The sequence below is a fragment of the Tamandua tetradactyla genome, chromosome 20 (genome assembly GCF_023851605.1).
Source record: "Tamandua tetradactyla isolate mTamTet1 chromosome 20, mTamTet1.pri, whole genome shotgun sequence".
Classification (NCBI taxonomy): domain Eukaryota; kingdom Metazoa; phylum Chordata; class Mammalia; order Pilosa; family Myrmecophagidae; genus Tamandua; species Tamandua tetradactyla.
In genome coordinates, this window is record NC_135346.1 from 29,063,356 (window position 1) to 29,081,166 (window position 17,811).

The window sequence follows — 17,811 nt, forward strand, 5'->3', positions numbered from 1 at the left end:
ACATGTGCCTAGACCGTTAGTACTCTGCAGCACTAGAGGCATATTAAGCCCAATTAGAAATTAGTTTTATTAAACTTTCATTTTGATTGTAGATTTGCAATTTACCATTCATAGTTGATCTCTGGTAATCTTTAACCAGTTTTTACAATGTTAACACCTTGTAAAACTATAGTACGATATCACAACCTGGAATTGACATCCGCTGGAAACATTTTTAGGACTGTTCAATCCCACCACCAATTATTAGTAGATGAGGCCAGGACAATGATAGGCTTTAAAAGCTCCCAGATAAGTCTCAGGTGTGGTCAGCTTTGGGGAACTCAAGCTATAGAAGAGAATGTGAGTGTTGGGAACAGAGAGAGAGAGAAGACTGGAGAATTATACTGAGACCAATGCCTGTAATAATATGTTACATAATTTGATCTTTACCTCAAAAATAAGAGGGAGACAATAGAGGCTTTAAAATCAGGAGGCATTTAATCTGAGTTATTATATCTCAAATTAGTAAATCATTTCCCAGTCTGACTCAGTGGAAATAAATTAGCAATTGAAAGACCTGAGCTCAGATTCCATCTAGCACTGAGTAAACGTACAAAATCTTAGACTTTCTAATGAACAATTTCCTTATTTTAAATGTGAAAATAGTAATCATAGCACAGGTTTGTCATATAAGTTAAGGACAAAATATTAAAAACTTTCCCCGTAAGGTGTGTGTTAGATTTACATTTGTTACCATAATTGAACCTTCCTTTTTTTTTAGCAGGATTTAGAAAGGAATCTTTGAGTCTAGCATTATTCAATGCCAATTTAAAGGAAGAGCACAAATTTTGACAAGTGTGAAAAATGTTCCTTTATAAAAGCAAAGTGAATATTAGGCTTACAGGTAGCTCTTTGAGTTATTCACCTAGACACAATCAGAGATATCTGCAGCAGACATATCCTTAGTACATGCAGTCTGAAGGAAAAGTAAGCTGGAGCCTAGCATTGAAGCCAGTGTGAAGCCCTTTCATAAAAGGAAATGGCCCATTGTTTTCAGTCATCATGAAGTGGAAGATGCACCCTTTTAAGGCAGTGATCAGATCTGTGACTTGAGTAAAATTCAAATGGAGGAAAAGAAAATAAGATCCTCCATATTTCCCTCATCGCAAAGTACAGCTACAGACACAGAAGAAGGAAGCATAGATTGCTTAAAGGCAGTCAATGAATATTAGGAGTTGACTTCACAATCCTCACTTATGCCACAAGAAAAACTGATTTCATTTCCTGTGCTTAATATGTTTACCTTCTGTCACAGATTAAAATTAAGAAGAACTCACCCCATCCCTCCTATTGCTACTTCTAAACAAACACTAATTTTGTTGCATCAATTAACTAAAGAACTGTTGGCAGAGAAAAAAATTAAATAATAAAACTGGGTATATGGGTGCTTCAGAGGTAGAATGCTCCCCTTCCATGCAGGAGGCCCAGTTCAATTCCTGGACCATGCACCCCCCCCCCCAAAATATATATATATAAAATGAACCTACAGTTAGGAAAGAGAGATATGGAGGTTAATTATGATGGTTTATAACTTAGGAAATTGACCTATTTAAAGAGATCAGACAAAAGGTGAAAATATAGAAGCCCAATACAGACTTAGAGGACAAAACAGCTTTGCAAGCAGAGTTTATGTAAACCCAGTAGTGGTAGGAAGCATGGCAGGAAATAAGAAATATTAATATAGCTGCAGGAAAGAGCAAATGAAACATGGTACAGGTGAGTAAGTCAAAGAAAAAAAAGGAGAAAGAGCACATTTTTCAAGTGTTTGGAAAGCCTTTGAAATATTTTTAGCAAGGTAGCAATATGATGATTTGCATTTCAAGATACTACTCAGATAGTGTGTATGAAACATGATAAAAGAAAGTAAGAATGGGTGGATGCAGGTAAAAAGGTTAGAAGAGCATTTCAGTAGCTCAAGTGAAAATGTACATTTGCCTGTGATGTGGCATTGACAGTGACAATGGAGGAAGTGCATGGACTGAAAGGTGTATGGAAATACCTGGTAGTGGACTGGATACACGGTGTGTTGAGGGGAGTCTGCAGTTTCTGATTATGTAATGTACTGTGCGCTTGTGCAATACACTGATACAAACATTGGAGGATGAACAATTGGAAGCAAAGTGAGAAAAGTTGAAATTAGTTATTGACATAATTGAATTTGAAGCTTCTTTGAGTCAACCAAGTGGAGATGTTATAAGTAGGTATATATAAAAATTAATATCTATAGGCTAGAGATTTGAATATGTGAGGTTTTTAAATACATGGTACCATTAAAACTACTACAGTCATGGATCAGTAGGAATAGAGCAGATAGTGAGATTCAAAAGAATATAGGAAAGAAATTTGGGGGATTCCAGATTTACTGACTCTTGGTGAAGAAATCAGGGTGTAAAAAATACTGTACTGATTAACAAGACTGAAGAAGGAAAAACCCAATCTGAAATGGGAGAGAAATAATAATACAAAATAAAAGTAAATTGCCGTTTGGAAAAGGGAAGTGGATATTAAGCTGCAATAGTTTTAAAAATGTACCCTAAGGTTGAGAAAGGAGTATTATGTACATTTCTATATTGTGTGTGTGTTTCTGTGTTTGTGTGTGTATGTGTGGCTTTCTTTAGTTGTCAGCGTGTTTGTCTTTATGTGCAATGCACCACCAAGCCATATACTATCTGTAAAAGAACACAAGGAATAGAAGCTTGTATTTCAGAGATAAGAAGATTGAGTCCAATGAAGTATTAAAATTAAGAACTCACCCCATCCCTTCTATTTCTACTTCTAAACAAACACTAATATTGTTGCATCAATTAACTAATGAACTGTTGGCAGAGAAAAAAATTAAATAATAAAACTGGGTATATGGGTGGTTCAGAGGTAAAATGCTCCCCTTTCATGCAGGAGACCCAGTTCAATTCCTGGACCATGCACCCCCCCCAAAAAAAATAATATATATATTATATATATATAATGAAACTAAAGTTAGGAAAGGGAGATATGGAGGTTAATTATGATGGTTTATAACTTAGGAAATTGACCTATTTCCTAAGTTTAGGAAGGTTATAAAACCAGCCCAAACTTTTTTGATGCATTCTCAAAAGTAAACCAAGAATAGTTCTTCAGTGCAAAAAAAAAAAAAAAAAAGTTTAACAATTCAGAAATAAAAAGACCAAAGTATTAAAATCTTCTTTGTACTTACACCCATTGGATTTCAAATTTACTAAAATTCCCAGGGGGTAAATGTGATGTTGGTGGAAAAATAGAAAATACACCAAATGAATAACAGAGAGTCATCAAATAAGCCCACACATATACAGTTATTTCAATGAAGACCTTTTTTTTTACAAAAACGAATATAAGAAAAAGAACCTAGACCAATACTACGAAAACTAAAACAAAACAAAACAAAATTAATTTGAGATCATTTATATTACTAGGTTTAGAACCCAAACAAAAAAGTTCCTAGGAGAAAACACTCATCAGCTTGGTGTAGGCAAAAATTTCTTAAAACAAAAAAATCATTAGCCAACAGAGAAAAACAAATGATACACTGGACTCTTTTAATATTAGGAAATTCTAGTCATTAGAAGTCATTTAAAAGGTGCAGAAGAAAACTACTGACCGTGAAAAGATCTGATATTATGTAAACATAAAAAGACAAATCCAGAACTATGTGTATGTGTGTGCGTTTTGCATGTATGTATGTGTATACATATGTGTACATACACATATAAATTATTATACTTCCATAAATCAATGAGAAAAAGACAAACAACCAATTAAAAATTGGTAAAAGTATAAGTGTGACATGCTCTTCTGGAATGGATGCCAGAAGAAGTAAAGAACATAAGTGGAAAAAATTGGTAAAATTAGAATAAAGTCTGAAGTTTAGTTAATAACAATGAATTAACTATGGTTTCTTAGTTTTGACAGCTGAACCACGGTATTATTGTAAGATATTATCAGGAGGAAAAACTGCGTGTTTTTCAATAACCATGTGTGAGCTAGAAGGGAACTCTGAACTATTTAGCCACATTTGTTAATCTAAAATTATTCCAAAATAAAAAGATCATTTAAAATTTTGGCAAACTGTTTTAACAGTCTCTTAAAAAAAAGTTGACATTCAAATGGCCAACAGGCAATATGAAAAGGTGTTCAACACCAATTTATCCCTCAGAGAAATGTAAATTAAATCCAGAAGATACCACTACTTGATCACCATAATTGCTAAAATGAAAGCAAACAATACCACAAGTCCACATGATGGTAAAGATGTGAAGCAACAGAATTTCTCATATGTCTGGAAAGAATATAAATGTTTTCAATCACTTTGAAATGAAAAAATATTCCCCCCCAAAAAAATGATAAAGGGATTTTGGTATTTTTTATACAATGGAAAAACTAATGATATACTCAGCAAGTTGGTTGCAATTGAAAAATGATCGCATTGAGTGGAAGAATCCAGATACAGAAGAATGCATGTGGCATTATTTCATTTATATTATAGTCCAGGTCAGGCAAAACTAATGATCAAGACTGCAATGGGAGTTATTGACTAAGAAGTGGGACAGGAAAGTGATCATGTAAATTACTAGGAAAGTGACCTTTTGTGGAGCTCCAAATATTCCATCTGTTGATTTGGATCATATCTAGACAGTGGCAGATGTGAAAATTCATGGAGCAAAATTCTACACAAAAGCAAACAGAACTGATCAGGATTCCCAGAGAAGGAAGAGGGGAAAGGAGGCTTTCTTCTAGAGACGAAACAATAACACATAAAAAGGCAGTCTAAGAAGTTGCACCACATATCCAGATCAAGAAACAGATATAAAAGACCTGAGAAAATCTGAACAAACACAGGCTACTCTAAAGCTTCACTGTAAATTAAACCAAGCATTAAAGAGGAGCTTTAACATATAGTCAATTGATAATAACACCCTAGGCAAAAGGGAGAAACTTATTTTCAGAATTAGAATATCAAAATAATCAGGTGCCCAGACATCAGCAAAAAATTACAAGCCATACTAAAAAATAGGAAAATATGGCTCAGTCAAGGTAACAAATTAGAACTTCAGAGGAGATGCAGACTTTGGAACAACTAATAAAGGAGTTCAACAAGCCTCCTAAATCAATTTAAGGACACAAAGGAAAACACATACAGAGAAATAAATAAATATGGATATAGAGCTAAGAGATATTGGGAAGATGATGTGTGAGCAAAAATAAGACTGTGAAAGTATAAAGAAACATAAAAGAAAGTATGAGGATGAAAAGCACAATGATGGAGATTTAAAATACATTAGGGACATACAATAACAGATTTGAACAGGCAGTTGAAAAAAATCAGTGAACTAGAAAAGAGACCAATCAAAATCATGCAGTCAGAAGAACAGAGAGAGAACATAATAGAAATCATTGAGCACTATCTATAGGACTTCTGTAACGGCATGAACTGTACCAGCATATGCATCATAGAATTTTGAGAAGAAGAAAAGGGAAAGCGGTAGAAAGAATACTTGAGAAACTAATGGCCCAAAATTTCCCTACTCTTAAGAAGGACAAATACACATATGCAAGGAAAGCAATATACTACAAATAGGAAAAACCCTAAAGAACCAACTCCAAGACAAATACTAATCAGAATATCAAATACCAGAGATAAAAAGTAAATAACATGAGAAAATTGACTCATCACATACAAGGGATCTTCAATCAGAGTAATTGTCAATTTCTCATCAGAAACCATGGAAACAAGAAGGCAGTAGTATGATATATTTAAGGTTCTGAAAGAGAAAAACTGCCAATAAAATATTCTTTATCCATCAGCATTGTACTTAAAAAAATTAGGGAGATATTAAGACATTCACAAATAAACTAAAAATGAAGAGGTCCATCACCAAAAGACCTGTCCCACAAGAACTGCTAGAGGAGTTCTTGAAAGGAAAAGACAGGACAGAGTGGCTTGCAGCAATATGAAGAAATGAAGAACTTAAGTAAAGGTAACTAAATGGGTAAGTTCAAAACCCAATAGTACTGTATCCTTAATATACATCTCTCCACTTGAATTACTATAAGAGAATAAAATTGAATAAGAAATAATCATATTTCTTGAAAATGGCATGTAAAACATTAAGAGGTTATGGAGAAAGACAACATAAAGATGGAAAACAGAAGGATTTGGGAGCAGAGAATGTATATGCTATTGAAGATAAGTTGGTGTCTTAATTTTGTAATTGATAAGCTAAGGTTGTAAAGTAAAAACCCCACAGGATAACTACAAGTAAAGTATTGTTAAAATATATGGAAATGGAAATGAGAAAGAGATCAGTCAGATAAATCACAAAAGATCACCAATACACAAAAGTAGGCTGCAATAAAGAGAAAAAAGATACAAAACATTCTTTAAAAAATGGCTGAGGTAAGTTCTACCTTTATGTCAATAATTAATTAAACTCCACAATCAAAATGTACAGACTGTCAGAATGGGAAAAAAAAATAGCGCAATTGAACCATAGAGGCTCAATTTAGACCCAAACACTCAAATAGACTGAAAGTGAAAGGATCGAAAAAAAATTCATGGAAATAGTAAGCAAACAGAGCTGAGGGGGCTATACTAATATTGGACAAAATAGACCTTAAGTCCAAATCTGTTACTACAGGTAAAGAAAGAAATTATACATTAATAAAAGGGTCCAGCCATCAAAAAGAAATAACAAGAGTTGGAGGTAGGGCAAGATGGCGGTATAGTGAAGTGTGGAATTTAGTTTGTTCTCCAGAACAGCTAGTAATCAGCCAGTAATTGTATGGGACAACTGCTGGGGGACATCAGTGACCAAACACACAGTGTGAACCAGTCTGGAAGGAGTGAAACAGCTGAGATCCACACAGAACTATAAGTGTCCCAAGCCATGGAGGCCCATGTCCCTCTCTCATAAGCACTGCAGGCTGGTTCCCAAAGGGGAAAGGAAACAGACTTTACTAGGAGCAAGGGCTTAGCTCAACCAAGCTCCAATTGTAGAATTAATTAACAAATTCTGACTACTGAAAATAGGCCCAGAGCACAGATAGACCTGGAATGAGCACTAAAGTAACCAGGAGATTCTGCACTGGCAGTAAGGGGGTAGGACTGATAGGAAAAAAATACCAGAGGCTTTTTGAGTTGAACAGCACAAAATACTAGAAAAGGGTTCAGCCCCAAGAAGAGGGGGCACATAGAGCCCGGGGATACATAGAGTCACATACCCAACTCAAGCTCTGTTGGTGGGAATGGAAAATGGTACAACCGCAGTGGAAGGCAGGTTGGTGGTTCCTCACAAATCTAAGCATAGAATTGCTATATAATCCAGTAATCCCATTACTAGATATATATTCAGAGGAACTAATGACAAAGACCCAAATGGACATTTACACACCAACATTTATAGCAGCATTATTTATGATTGCCAAGAGATGGAAATAGCCCAAACATCTATCAATGGATGAATGTATGCAAGGGTGGTTCATTATGATTAAATCAATTAATATAATACACTTCATTAATTGAACAAAGGGGAAAAAACACATCATCATCTCAGTTGACCCAGAAAATGCACTTTACAAGCTCCAGTATCCTTTCTTGGTAAAAACACATAATCAAATAGCAACATTCATCAACATGATTAAGGACACATATGTCTATATATGTGGAAAGACTGAAAGCTTTTCCTCTGAGATCTGAACCAAGACGTGGATGTCCACTGAGACCACTATTATTCAGTGTTTTACTGGAATTCTAGTCGGAGCAATTAGGCGAGAACAAGAAATAAAAGAAATCCAAATTGGGAAGGAAGAATTAAAATTTTCTCTATTTGCAGGTGACTGGGTACTATATAGAGAGAGTCCCGAAAACTACCACAAAGTGACTAGCATTAATACATTGTTCATCAAACTAGCAGGATATAAGATCAATACACAAAAATCAGTAGTGTTTTTATACCAAAATAATGAACAATCTGAGAAAATTAAGGAAAAATCCATTTACAGTAGCAACTAAAAGAATTGAATATCTCAGCATAAACTTAAACAAGAATGTAAAATGACTTATACACAGAAAACTGCCAAACTGCTAAAAGAAATCAAAGATTTAAATAAGTAGAAGGACACTCAATTCTCATGGATTGGAAGAATAAATATTATCAAGATGTCAATTTCGGGGCGGGCCGCGGTGGCTCAGCGGGCAAAGTGCTTGCCTGCTATGCCGGAGGACCTCGGTTCGATTCCCGGCCCCAGCCCATGTAACAAAAACGGAGAAACAGAATACAATAAAACAAGAAAATGTTTAAAAATGTTTCCCTTTCTTCCTTCCTTCCTTCCTTCTCTCTGTCTTTCCTTTAAAAAAAAAAAAAAAAAAAGATGTCAATTTCACTCAAAGCAATTTAAAGATTTAATGCAATCCCAATCAGTCTTCTTCAAAAGGCTTTCAACAGTCTGCTTTGCAGAAATGGACAAGCCAGTCATCAAATTTATTTGGAAGGGTAAGAGGCCCCAAGTAACCAAAACCATCTTGAAAAAGAAGAATGAGGCTATAGGACTCACACTTCTTAACATTAAATGTATTACAGACTACAGTGGACAGAGCATCATGATACTGAAACAAGGGTAGATAAACAAACAAATGCAATCAAATTGAGAGCTCAGAAACAGACTTCACATTTTTGACAAGGCTGTCAAGTCCACTTAGTTGGGAAAGAATGTGCTCTTCAACGGGTGGTCCTAGGAGAACTGTATATCCATATGCAAAAGAATGAGGAAGGATCACTATCTTACACCATATACAAAAATTAACTCAAAATGGATCCTGACTATAAAACTCATAGAAGAAAATATAGGGAAGCATCTTCAGGATCTTGTATTAGGCAATGGTTTCTTAGACCTTTCAATAATAATGAACAACAAAAGAAAAAAGAAATAAATGGGACCTCATCAAAATTAAAAACTTTTCTCCATTAAAGGATTTAATCAAGAAAGTAAAAGAGAAAACCTACAGAAAGGGAGAAAATATTTGGAAACTATGTATCTCAAAAGAGTTTAATTTCCAGACTCTACACAGAAATCTTACAGCTCAACAACAAAAACACGAATAACCCAATCAAAAAAAAAAAAAAAGGTCAAAAGACTTAGATAGGCATTTCTCTAAAGAAAGTAAACAATTGGCCAAAAAGTATATGAAAATATGCTCATTAACCATCAGTGAAAGGTAAAATCAAAACCACAATGACATACTACTTTACACCACATGAATGGCTACTATTAAAAAAATGAAAATAAACAAGCATTGGAGAAGATGTGGAGAAACAGGAACACTCACTCATTGCTGGTAGAAATGTAAAAATGGTGCAGCCACTGTAGAAAACACTTTGGTTGTTCCTCAGAAAGTGAAATATAAAATTAGCATTTGACCCAGAAATACCACTGCTTAATATTTACTCAAAAGAAATGAAAGCAGGGACTCAAACAATTATTTGCACAACTGAGGTGTTCATAGTGGACTTATTAACCTTTGGTAATACATGGAAGCAGCCCAGGTATCCATCAACAGATGAGTGGAAGGTCAGGGTACGGGAATACATACAATGGTGTTATACTGCATGAAGGAAACCAGGTTCTCATGCATGTGGCAGAATAGATGAAACTTCAAGACCTCATGTTGAGTGATAAAGTCGGATACAAAGAGACAAATATTGTATGATCTCAGTGAGATGAGGCTGAACTAGAATCCAGGCTGCTAGGGGCTGGGGAGGGTTAAGAGAGGCAAGTCGGATCTTGATTGGTGCAGAATTTCTTTTGGAGTGTGGAAGAGTTGTGATAGTTGCACAATATTGTGAATATAATTAATGCCACTGAATTAATGCCATGTATTTTAAGGTAGTTATAAGGGGGAAATTTTAGATTGTGTATGTTAGTAAAATAAAAATTTTTTAAAGACAATAAATGAAATGGAAAAAGAACACCACCAAATATAGTACAATAAAATATTAATTTTGACCATAATTTATATGACATTATGAAGTCAACTATACTGGGTTCATATTAATAGATATGCTAAGTACAACTCAATTCAAAACAAAGATTTTCATGAGACTTATGAAGCAAGATCTAACTATACATTGTATACAAAAAATCCATCAAAATAAAGTCTTTTAAGACTAAAAATTAAAAGTTGGCAAAGAAATACCAGGAAAATAGAAAACAATAACCATGAGTTGGGCTCCATATGTTTTATTTTCTGTTTCAAAGAATAAAAGATGGAGGAAAACTTTCCATAATCATTGAAGCAATCTCATATTGAACCTCAAGTGTCATAATTACAGTATATATTAAGAAAAGTACAAATCAATATCACTAATGTAATATGATGTAAAATATAAAAGAATATATTAGAGAAAAAAATCACATAGAATTCAAAAAGTAATAAAAAAAATGAAAAGGTGGTATTTAGTCCTAAATTCAGGTCAATTAAAATTAGGAAACTCATTAATAGAATTTGTCTATATTAATAGATACAAAGAAAAATCATAATTAGTGTGTTAGATTCAGTTGTCAACTTGGCCAGGTGAACATACCTAGTCTTGTTGCTGCAGACATAAGCCAATGGTACTTGAACCTCATCTGTTGCTAATTACATCTGCAGTCAGCTAGGAGGCGTGTCTGCTGCAATGAGTGACACCTGACTTAATTGGCTGGTGCTTAAATGAGAGAACACAACGTAGCACAGCTAAGCAGCTCGGCATTCCTCATCTCAGCACTCGTAGCTCAGCCCAGGCCTTTGGAGATGCAGAAAGAAGTCACCCCGGGGAAAGTTGTTGGAACCCAGGGGCCTGGAGAAAAGACCAGCAGAGACCATCCTGTGCCTTCTACGTAAGAAGGAACCTCAGTGGAAAGTTAGCTGCCTTTCCTCTGAAGAACTAACAAAATAAATCCTCTTTTATTAAAAGCCAATCTGGCTCTGGTGTGTTGCATTCCGGTAACTAGCAAACTAGAACAATTAGTTCCATAGATGCTAAGAAAGCATTGGGCAAATCCAGCCTATATTCTGAATAAAATATACAAGAATATTGATGGATATTTCCTTAATATGATAAAAATAAATAATTATCAGTCCAAAAGCAAGCCCCTTAACTTATGAAGGAATTTTCTCTACTGTCATGAAAAAAACAAGGCTGTCCATTTTCAGCAATGCCATATAATATAATATTAAGGATATTAGGCGATATAACTTGTGTTAGTTAGATTCAGTTGTCAACTTGGCCAGGTGTGCATACCTAGTCTTGTTGCTGAGGACATAAGCCAATGGTGCGTGAACCTCATCTGTTGCCAATTACATCTGCAGTCAGCTAGGAGGCGTGTCTGCTGCAATGAGTGATGTCTGACTTAATTGGCTGGTGCTTAAATGGGAGATTGCAACGTAGCACTGCTAGCAGCTTGGCATTCCTCATCTCAGCACTTGCAGCTCAGCCCGGGCCCTTGGAGCTGGAGAAAGAAATTACCCCGGGGAAAGTTGTTGGAACCCAGGGGCCTGGAGAGAAGACCAGCAGAGACCATCCTGTGCCTTCCACGTAAGAAAGAACCTCAGTGGAAAGTTAGCTGCCTTTCCTCTGAAGAACCAACAAAATAAATCCCCTTTTATTAAAAGCCAATCCATCTCTGGTGTGTTGCATTCCAGCAGCTAGCAAACTAGAACATAACTCAACAAAAGAAAATATTATTAAAGAATAATAATTAATGAGGGAAGAATCAATTAATAATTAAGAATGTATTGATTTAAAAATAGAGAAGAAAAAAATAAAACTACACCAGGAAGCCATATGTAGTCTTTGGCAACTTAGAAAATTTAAAAATCAGTATTTTAATATAACATAAAATTAATAAGCAGAAAACAGCTACATATACACACAAAAATAACATATATTGGGCATATAATGGGAAAGAAAACACTTTTAAATCCACAACAAAGCAATAAAAGATCTAAGAAGCAACTTAACCAGCAAAGATGGAATACTAGATGAGGAACAATAAAATAATGCTGACAGAAGAGTTTTGGAAAATTGGAAAGTTATCTCTTGTTCTTGAATAAGATGATTGAATATCTTTTTCCTAAACATCCTGCAGAATAGACTGGAAATACAGACAAAGTAAAGCTACAGACTGGGTGGAAGGACTCTACTAGATTACTGAAACTTCCAATAACACCTCTATAATTTAACACTGTAATACTAGAAAACATAGTACTAAATGTATAATAGAAATAGACCAAAGCAATTTTAGAAATTTAATATAAGATAATTAATGGCATCTCAAATCACTGAGGCAAACATGGACATTTTAATAAATGATGCTACAATGTAGATTGGTGTGGGAAACTGCTTATGGCACTGGCAGTGTGCCGGCCATCTTGTGGTCTGACGCCATCTTAGGTACTATCTCAAGTTAAATTTCTATCTCAAGTTAAGTTTCTATTTCCTCACTTCTGCTCTGCCCTTCCCTGAAATCAGCTGACCAGCCTTGGCTAATCTGCCTTTCCCAACTTAGTCTCTGATGATTGGTTGCTTAACCGCAGGGTAACACCCAACCTCTGCTAATGCCCAATACAAGTCACCTCCCCTTTCTTGCTGCATAAATACCCTGGATTCGCCCTCAGTAAACGAGACTTGATCAGAATTCTGTCTTGTCTCCATTCTCTGTGTCTCTTGTCCCATCCATTCTCGCACCCTCCCTCAGGTCCAGGTTCGTCTGTCCCGTGGGTCGGGACAGATTGGGAAAAATAAAATTGGAGGTATATGCACATTACACACACAGAAAATAGACTCCAAACCTATCAGAGTTAAATGTAAAAATTTAACAACACAAGTCCTATAATACAACATGGTGAATTCTTTGAAACTATGTGTTTCTAAGTATGACTCAATACTGATATGTAATATATGAATGATAAAATTGAACACAGAAAAATATTGTACAGAAAGCAAACATCATAATTGATTTCAAAAAAACTAACAAATTCAAAGAAATGTTTTCTATATATCAAATAAATTAATTGCATCTCTACTTTGGGGTATATAAAAAATAAGGAGCTAAAAGAGCACATACTCCTGAGTTGTGGGTGCTTGTGGTTGTTCAGGACCCTGTAAAAAAAAAAAAAAAAAAAAAGAGCACATACTCAATAGAAAAGTGGTCAAAATACATGAACAAAAAGTCCCTACAGAACACAGAGAAAAATAGTTCTTAAATATATGCAAATATGTTCAACTTCACTAAGTAGGAAAAATAAATATTAAGCTACACTGAGATACCAATTCTCACATACCAGTCTACAGAAATTAAAAATCCTTGACATGTTCCGTTGGCAAGGCTATGGGTAGAGAGGCACTCTCATACCCTGTCAGTGGGAATGTAAACTTGGAAAAATAATATTGTGGGTAATTCCCTTAAAGGAAAATCTACAGCAAGATCTTATATAATTCCCTGTTTTCTTTATCTTTATGTTTATGCCTATGTTTATACTTACTTTGGACACAGCACACAAATTTTGAAAATTCTTTTTCATGATTACCCTAGAGTTTACTATATATAGTAAAATATATATCTATGTATAAAGATACATATATATTTAACCCATTCAAGTCCACCCTCAGCAATACCATATTACTTCACATTTGGTGCAGGTGCTTTATAGAGAGTATTCCCAACTCTTTCTCCACACCCTTGTGACATTGCAGTCATTTATATCACTTACGCTTTGACATAGTCTTCAAGGAGACTTAGCAATCATTAGCTTATAGATACAAGCAACAAAGAATCAAAACACAGGAAGCAAAGTGATAAAACAAAGGAGAACAGAAAGGCCCACTGTTATACTTTGATAGTTTGAACTCACTCTTAGTAATTGATCAGTTGACCAAGGAGAAAGAAGAGTAAGACTATAGATCACAGGAACAGTACATCAATTAACTTGATCTAATTGATATTTATTCAACAGCAGTAGAATACACATTTGTCTTAAGCCTATGTTGAACAGTCTTTAAGAAAACCACATACTGCTCAATAAATGCAACTGATAAATTTAAGATAATAGAAATCATACCAATTATTTCTTCCAACTATGATGAAATTTAACAAGAAGTCAATAATAGAAAGATAACTGGAAAACCCCAAATTTTTGGAAATTAACACAATTCAGTGTAACACATGACTCAGAGAAAAAGTCCTAAGAGAAATTAAAAAAAACATTTTGAACTAAATGTAAATTAAAATACAATTCATCAAAATGTGCAAGATGTTGTAAAAACAATGCTTAAAGGGAAATTTCTAGCATCAAATGCATCCATGAGGAATGAAGAAAGATTAAAATAAATAACCTAAGCTTCTGCCATAGGAAACTAAAGAAAGAACAATTAAGCCTAAAGCAAGCAAAAGAAATAAAATAATTAAAATTAGAACTACCAACAAAATTGAAAATAAGAAACAATTGATATAATCAATAAAGCCAAAAGCTGGTAGTGGCAGTCTGGATCTATGTACTCCAGAAAAAAACATATTCTTAAACTTAACTCATTCCTATCAATGTGAAACCTTCTTAATAAGACCTTTTAATGAGCTTAATTCAGATAAGGTATGGCCCAGGATGAGTTTTAATTCTATTACTGGGGGCCTTATACAGAAGGTCACAGAGACAGAAAACCAGAGGGAGCAGTCAGCAGCTGGAAGCCAATGAAACCTGGAAGCTGCAAGAGAAGGTCACAGGAGAGACCTCCATGTGAACTGCCATTTGACAGAGTAGCAAAGAACCAAGGACCACTGGCAGTCAGCCCCAGTATGCCAGTCTTCAGGAAGAAAGTTTTGCCTTGAGATGACTTGATTTGGACTTATCCTAGCCTACAAACTGTAAGTCAATACATTCTCATTGATTAACTAACCCATTGCATGGTATTGCTTGAGAAGCCAAGGAAACTAAAATAGTTTTTGGCACCGGAAGAGTGGGGCGCTGCTATGACAAATACCAAAAAAAAAAAAAAAAAAAAGGAAATGGCTTTGGAATTGGATAGTGAGTAGAGGCAGGAAAAATCGTGAGATGCTTGATAGAAAAAGTCTATGGAGAGAATGTTGGTAGAAATCTTGATGCTACAGGTACCTTTAGTGAGGCCACAGAAGGAAATGAAGTGCTATTGGAAACTGAAGGAAAAGTGATCCCCATTTTAAAGTGGCAGAGAACTTGGCAAAATTGAGTTGTGGTGTTAGATGGAAGACAGAGATTAAAAGCAATGAACTTGGCTATTTAGCTGAGGAGATTTCCAAGCTAAGTATAGAAGGTTAAGGCTGGTTTCTCCTTGCACCTTAAAAAGTGAGAAAAAATGGATCATCTGAAAACTAAACTCTTAAATACAAAGAAACCAGAAATCTGGTTTGGAAAATCCGTGGCCTATCCAAATAGTGTGCTCTGAGACTAGAGCCAGAAGTGGCTCTATCAAGAACCTTCCTGAGCTCCTGGAAAGCAAGTCCCTGGAGGACAGATTTCCATGTGAGAGTTTACCTAAACATGGAACCAGTCAGCCTTTTCACTGGAAATCAGGATTAGAAATGCAGTTATGCTGGGAAGATCTGTGGAAAGTTCTATTGTCTGATGGTTTGGACCCTGGGGAACTTCAAAAAAACTGATAAGCATTTTGCAAAATTCACATAAGAACCAATGCCAGCCTGAACTAAAAAGGAACAGAGAAGGGACAAATTGAAGGAAGAATGACTTCAAGGGCAGAACCACGGAAGCCAAAGCCTGAACCAAAGAGATCTCCTCAGGCTAAGAGAGTACACCCACGTATGTGTGTGTAAAGTTCAAATGAGGTTACTCCTGCATTTGGAGGGAGCAGGTCATCTGCTCCCTTATTCAGGAAGATTTCTGCCACCTCAATGCTTTACTTACTGAGAACAAATCATAGGATGATATAATGCGTTCCCTCCCCTCTCCACCACATCAATAGGGCTCCTGTATAATAGAAGATTATAAGGTGTAAATGTTGCCAGGCTCAGATGTTATTTTACAAGTGTCTGGAAACCCAAAGATGATGAGGAGAAAAATAACAAGAGCATATAAGGAGATTTTAGTCTCTGACACCTACAGCTACACATAACACAGCCTAAATCCTAGCAGAAAAGAAGAAAAACTTACTCTAGTGGCCTATATACCTCAGTTACTTTCTGCATCATGTCTGGATCTCAATAAAAATTATAAGCCTTACTAAGAGGCAGAAAACACAATCTGAAGAGACAGCATGCAACAATTAGACTCAGATATAGCATATATGTTGGAATTATCAGATCAGAAATTTAAGATAATTGTGATTAAAATGCCCAGGGCTCTACTGGAAAAAGTGAACAACATGCAAAAATAGATGGATACTGTGAGCAGTAAACAGAAATTCTAAGAAAGAATCAAAAGAAAATACTAGAAATCAAAAACCCTGTAAAAGAAACAAAGAATGTCTTTGATAGTCGCATTAGTAGACTGGATACCACCAAGGAAAAAAATCAGTAATTTTGAAAATATGTCAACAAAAACTTCCAAAACTAAAATGCAAAGAGATAAAAAGAATGAAAAAATATGAAGCAGAATAACCAAGAACTGTGGGATAAGTAGAAAATGTATAACATAGGCATAATGGGAAAACCGGGAAAAGGAGAGAAATGGACACAAGAAATACTTAAAGGAATCATGGCTGAGAAAATTTTACAAAATTATTAATGGATACCAAACCATGGATCCAGAAAGCTCAGAGAATACCAAGTAGGTAAAATAATAAAAATCTGCACCTGCGCATATCACATTTAAACTGCAGTAAAAAAGAGAAAAACTTGACAAATCAGATAGGGGGTAAAATCTTACCTATAGAAAAATAGGAAAAGAATTGCATTGGGTTTTTATTCAGAAACCATGTAAACAAGAAGTAGAGTGATTTATTTAAAGTGTTGAATGAAAAACAGAAAACAACACCAAACTAGAATTTTGTATCCAACAAAACTATTCTTTAAAATTGAAGAAATACTTTCTTATACAAAAAAAAAATTGAGGGATTTTATCACCAATATACTTGACTTGCAAGAATCGTTTAAAAATGTTCTTCAAAGAGAAGGAAAAGGATACAGTATCTGTTTGTATTTTTAATACAAATATATCAATAATCAACTTGTGTAAATGGTCTAAAATATAATTTAAACAGACTATCAGAGGTGATTTAAAAACAAGACCCAACTATATATATAGTTGGGTCTTGTATATATATATATATATATATATATATATATACACAAGAAATCCACATGTAATATAAATAGATTAAAAGTAAAAGATATATTTTGCTAACACTAATTGAAAGTGAGTTGGAGTAGTTTGATTCATTTCAGAGGAAGCAGATGTATGGGAAGGGAAAATTATCAAAGATAAAGAGAAATGCTATATAGGGATAAAGGGGTCAATTTTCCAAGATAATGTAACAATTCTTAATTTGTATGTGCATAAAATCAAAGTGTGAAAATACATGAGGCAAAAACTGATAGAACTACAAGCAGAAATAGACAAATCTATTATTATAGCTAGAGATTTCAATATTCTTCTGTTAGTAATTGACAGATCCAGCAGGCAGAAAATCAGTAAGGACATAAATGAATTGAACAGCACTATTAATCACTAGATCTAATTGACATTTATAGAATATTTCATCCAACAACCCCAGAATGAAAATTCATCTCAAG